Genomic DNA, 6,000 nt, shown 5'->3' with positions numbered 1-6,000 from the left:
TCGTTTATGAGCCGAACTAAGAGGTAACACTCCTTTTAATAGGTTGTACACGATCTCGCAGATTTTGAGAATACAATCTCCAGAACAATGTTTTAAAATACCCGTCTTTAATGGAGAGGAATAGTGAGGGTCAGATAACACTCTTAAAAGAGGCCAATGAGGTTTTAATCGTGTAGAACAGCATCTTTTCTTCTTCTTCTTCTTAGCCATCCTGGGGTTAAAATGAGGACATGGCCCAGGTTTCTCCCCTTTTTATACTCTCAAGGAGGAGGAGCATACATGTCATGTTTGGCCTTCTCGTGTTTGTCTCTATTTTTCTGGGTGACGTAGAATTTGGAACAATATCGGCATTTATATCTCATTCCTTTAGGAAGTTGAGGTGTAGAAGCGGTCAGAGGTTGAAAGCGTGCTATTTTAGGAGTATGAATGGGTACTTTAATTCTAGGAGTGTGAATGGGTACTTTAATTCTAGGAGTGTGAATTCCCACATTGACTTGAGGAAACATTTCTAAATCGGGAGCTCTTTGACTGCCTATGGGTCCCATAGGACGATCCAATCTCATTTCAGCTTGTTTTTTTTAATAATTCCCCAATAGTTTTTTGTCTTTGTTCTTTATAATACTGATTGATTTCGTTTTTTAAACTTTCAGGCATGGCTTTTCGTTGAGCTGGAGTTTTGGGAGTCGTTTTTTTCTTTCTACCACCTTTTCTTTGAGTAGGTTTTCTCTTTTGAGGTTTTCTCTTAGGAGGTTTTCTCTTCTTTCTGGTCTTTTGAGCTGCTCCTCCTACTCGGACCATCCAATCTGGAAACACTCTTTGTTTCTTATTATTGACTCGCATTACCACACTTTTTAAACGACGCACACGTCGTTTCTTAGGTGCATTCCATTTAAATAAATGACGAATGATGACTCCGCCTAGAAATCCGGCTCCTCCGCGTTTTAAAATGGCATTTTTTCTGTCTTCATCACTCGCCGACTTATCGGCTATGATACTTAAATCTTGACGATGATTATTAATAAACTTTTGAGTCTGTTTATTGATAGGTAAGACCCCACGTATCAAATTTCGAGCTCCCATAGCAAACCAATTCAATAAGGCTTTACGCCCTAATTCGATTAAATGGGCTCGCTTGGCAGGATCTCGCTCCCGCTGTAAACGTCGTAACGTTTTCACTAATTTACTCTTGGCTGAGAGAGGTCGACCCATGACGACTGTATAATGATAAATGACAAGTTTAATGTTGATACATTTTTATTTATACTCTTGTGGCATGTGTATAGTTAACAATTCAAACAATCGACTTCTCAATCTGTATTCGTCTGGGGTGTGTGGATTCAAGTCCACCAGGAGATACCCGTGAGGAACACTGGTGGCTTCTTGATAGGCCGACATCAAATGAGGTAAGGCTAACTGTCGACTCAAGACACTGATTTGAGATTTGTCTCTGGGATTTTTAAACAACACTAAATAATGAGCATTCAAACTAATAGTGCGATGCTGTGGTGCCCGATCAAATAAATTCTGAGTAATGTAAATCACACTGGTATTCCGATGATGCGCTTTACGGGTAAACCAATCCACGATCGATTCGATGGCTTTTCCTCCCATCATGTCGTCAAAAATGAGTAAGTGAGGAATACTTAAATTGGCTACTAATTTCTCATCGTCTTCTGGAATATTTCGAATAAAGGAGACCTGATCTGTTAAAGAAGTGTAAGCAGGTTGCCATTCTCGATAACACTAGACAATTTTTTGTGGCATGGGGGTAATCCAATGTAAATTTTCCACTAATTTCTTAACAAATTCCGTTTTCCCCGATTTAGATGGTCCTGCTACCACCATGGTAAATTCGTGTTTTAATTGAAAAGACGGGAGTGTCTCGTCAGGTTGCATGATGATAAATGAAGAAAAAAATAGGGTTTCAATCCTTTTTATTCAACACAGAAATATACGTTGAGTTCTCTTCACATCGGATCGACAGATGGGGCAATACCGGAAGGTGGGAGCACATAATGAACAGCAACATACGTGTCCACAAGGGAGTAAAGCCATTTGTAATTCTCCCTCTAAACAAATGTGACATTTTCCTGTGGCCTGAATCTCTGTAGAGGTTTGCTCTAGTAGAGGTTTAATTTCAGGTGAAACTTTGTATCCCACCCGGAGTAAATGGTTAATGAATACGATCATCACCCACTCACGTCCTTTATAGGTATTGATGTAAGGACAATTAGGGTTCCAATAAGCATGTTCTACATAAGGATCGTCTGTAGGTTCCCAGTTGGTAAAACCCATACCACAATGAAAACAAATGGTCTTATTACTCACTCCCCTGTAATAAAATCCGGCTTTGGCTAGGTTGGGTAATAATCCTTTTAAAGACTCGGGCCATCCCTCTTTAAAGGTAGCTTCTCTCTTTAAGAGCAGAGCATAGTTAGGGTAATGAGGAACCCCCTCTGGCTCCCTAGAATGATTAGCCATGACTGAAGTGTTCAAATATGTTTGCCCCCTTTTTATAACCCCTTCATATTTTAGGGGTTTTCCCCACATAAAATAAAAACACATTTTGAAATACAGTTTTTAATAACCATAAGGTAAAGTATTATAATCATTCATTAATTGTCTCTTATCATAGACAATTCTATATTGTTTTTCTAAAGGTACTGTCTTGACTTCATGTTGACGAGTCCTCTGTATTTTGTAAGGATACGAGACTTGGATTTCATCCATTTCTTTCTTGAGCATTGTTTCTAATGTCTCTGGTGATACGATATTGGAAGCCCGATAATTAAGAGTCAATCCTTTGACTTTACACACGGAATTTCCCTTGGCGGTAAGGTAAGCATAATTTTTAGGACCTCCTGACATGAATTTGATAATGTGGTCCCCGTCTAATTCATCGGTCCATTCTCCTAAACTGTGGCCAAGGGTAGGATTAAATTGTCCCTCCTTATGTTGGTATATGATACTGTCCGTATCGAAATAAAGGACCCGATCTCCTAAAGGTTGTAAAGTCTCGTAGAGGTGTAATCGGGCATGAGCGGTAGTGAAACAGGCCAGTACCACGTTTCCGAAGGGACACTCTTCTACAAATTCCTGTTTCTCTTGATAATTCACCAGCATCATGTCCAATTCCGGGTCCTCTTTATTTTCTAAGAGTTCTAGCCCTTTGATGTCAATGGTCGAATCTTGTAAGAGTTGCTGTACTTCCTCTTCTTCGGTCAAGTATCGAGTTTTAGGTAATAACAGGCGTTGAGCGAATTTTCCCCACAGGCAATTTAAAAAGAGTTTGGCTATCGTTCTTCGCACCGGATTTTTTTCTATACTTAATAGGTCCATTCTAATGCCTTCTCTGTCTATGACTTTACGAATGTAATCTAGTTTCTGTTCCTCCGTCTGACAATCAGGTGGGAATCCAGACGCTTCCTGTTTAATCTTTAAGAAGGTATCGATGTAAGATCTGAATAAATCTTGACTGCTTTCTGGAAAATGCCAAACCTCGTAAATCCGCTCTAAAGTATATCCCATGTCTAGGGCTTTATGTAATTCTGTAGTCACCCAAGTACCTGTAAGACTGCGTTCCTGGTCTGTGTGTTGACATCGATGTTTAGAAGTAGAGTCCTGTCGTTCCGCACAGGTTCGACATAATGGAAATAATAACTTGCCTCCTGTGCGATAAGGTAAAACGGGGTGATAGAGGCCTCGGGGTGGTAAGACCCGACAGTGAATGAGACCGAAATAAGTTCTCACGTCCTGGAAGTCGTCTGTAATGATCTGAGGATGGCCTAGGGGAAAAGGTCTGTGTTTTAAGACGTATGGGTATAAGGAACAGACGTCCACGTATCTCATGTCCCCCTCCTCACAATACAATCTTGTAGCATTGGTCCGGCCTCCGTACAGGGCTTCTCGGGGGTTCAAAGGATCTGGAATGTCCAGATCTCGTACATAATTCTGTAATGCCCCCTCTCTTTGTACTTGTTGATCGAAATCGTGTTCCCAGATAGTATGTAGGGAGTACCCCATTTCCTTTAAGACCGTATTCCTCCTTAAAGTTTCCTCGTGTAATTCCTGGTAAGTAAATTGTGTCCGGTGAGGATGAGTTTCGGTCTGTAGATTCGGATAGCAAGTAGGGCATCCGTGCCAATAGCATCCGTAAAATTCGTAGATGGTACGAGTAGCTTCCTGGTATCCATCTACAGTATAACTTCCGATCTTGACTTCTCCTCCGTTTCTAGCATGTCGTATGTGAGATCCGCTCTGGTGACTCATCCAGGTTAGCCACCGACAGGCTTTGGCAGAATATTGACGCGCAGGCTGATACCCCATGTTGGGAATGATGGCAATGGTATCTTCGGGCATGAATCCTCGACGGTAAGCTAAATTGGCCGCACTGGCAAAAGTGATGGATTCCTGGAAGGGGTCTACATGGACTAAGGTCTTGAGAGTGGCTCGAAACTGAGCAGAGCATCGTCGTAAAATATCGACGTCTGAAATACAATAGTCTAAAAATTCCTTCTGGAAATCAAACACTTTTCCGGCTTGTTGTTCGTACCATTGGTAAAAAGCCTGTCGTCCACTTATAGACATGTCGTCCGGATTGTAGAATGCTGCCGGTGGATAAGGCCCCACATAATTCTGGTTCTGTTCTGTATTAAAAAAGTGAGGGAAATACCCTTTTTTCAGTTCGGTGAATCCGAAAGCAGAGGGCATTTTAGACAGAGCAAAAGGTAAAAAATTGTAAGAGTCGATGAATTTCAATCCGCAGATTTGCATGGATAAGATTTTACTGCCGTTCATGATGACTGTAGGCGTCATGCAGGCGGAATGCACCAGGTAATTTAAAATGAACTGTCCATCATATCCTTTGAAATTGTGGGCAATGATGATAGCCTCGTCGTGTAATAAGGCGGAATTCTTATTTCCTGTGTCGGGCTGTAATAACCAGTCCATGAAGTGTTTTAAGGTATCTGGGCCTTTAAACACGTGTTGACGGGGTCCCATGTGTCGACAGTGAGGACAGGGATCTTCTATGGGTAAGTGCCCGCAATGCTGACATACGCGGTGTGCCACACATAAATTAGGGACGTGGATGCCGTTTTCCTGTGTACATTCGAAATCGAAATAAATATAAAACTGTAATGTCTCTTTGCCTTTCTTTTTCTTTTTCTCAGGCTTCAGTTGAACGTAGCACTGATGATCCGTGTCTACAGTTTTCTTACAGATCTTACATTGTTTCTGTCCTCCGCAATGATGATGAGGGAGTAATCGTTTGGGCATCCATTTCTCACAATGGTCGCATCGTCCCATTAAACTGCATACTGTTGTGGCCGTATTCTTACTGTGAGGCCGTAAATGGTTTTCGTAGCAAGTTCTGCTCTGAAAAAATCCCTGGCATTGATAACATTGAATGTGGGTCCCGTCTGGAGGGCAGGGAGTGTCCGTTAAACAAAATGAACAGCGGTAAGGACACTTGGTACGATGGTCTGTAATGTTCCTGTACCCCACATCGCAATGATCACAATAGTATTGATTGCCTGTCACACCTGGCATAGACAAAATGGCATCGTAATGATGCTCATCTAACAAAAGGTTTAAACAAGTTCCATCTCCGCAGCCTTTATAAATGGGCTCTAAACTGAGTTTAGAGGAGTTGGACTTGAACTGAAATATTTTCAGTCGATAGCGAGGGGCTAACACCTGTTGTAATTTTCCCCATTCTTCGGGTCCACAAGGCTGATGAATATCACACCCGGCTTGTTCCATGAGAGCTATAGCTTCGTTTTTCTGGTCATTAGATCTTACATCTCCTAATCTCATGCGTTTCCATAATTTTTCCCATTCAACTAAACTCTCTGGATTTTCCGGTTTTTGACTGTGTAACCGGGTGACTACAATGGCTCGAGCTAAACAAAATTCATCCCAAGGATTGTCGATCTGAACGATGCATCGTTTATTCTTTTTAAAACTCTCCTTGTTGACCATCAGGTGTTTGGTATTCTG

The 6,000-nt window shown here is 41.5% G+C and overlaps 1 protein-coding gene across 1 annotated transcript in view; it reads right to left on the bottom strand.

Annotated features, from left to right (window-relative positions):
- Positions 1-752: 752 nt before the first annotated feature.
- LOC133187428 (cytosolic 10-formyltetrahydrofolate dehydrogenase-like) overlaps positions 753-6,000 on the bottom strand; it is a 393,706-nt gene continuing 388,458 nt past the window's right edge. Inside the window, exon 26 of the mRNA XM_061322796.1 lies at positions 753-768. The gene's annotated coding sequence lies outside the window, so the exon portion shown is untranslated. The remainder of the gene's footprint in view (positions 769-6,000) is intronic.

This window comes from Saccostrea echinata, unplaced genomic scaffold, assembly GCF_033153115.1.
Source record: "Saccostrea echinata isolate AGI-Se365-2 ecotype Australia unplaced genomic scaffold, CSIRO_AGI_Sech_v1 ptg000015l, whole genome shotgun sequence".
Lineage (NCBI taxonomy): Eukaryota > Metazoa > Mollusca > Bivalvia > Ostreida > Ostreidae > Saccostrea > Saccostrea echinata.
Note: the sequence above shows the minus strand (reverse complement) of the source record. Positions and strands in the feature narration are given on the sequence as shown.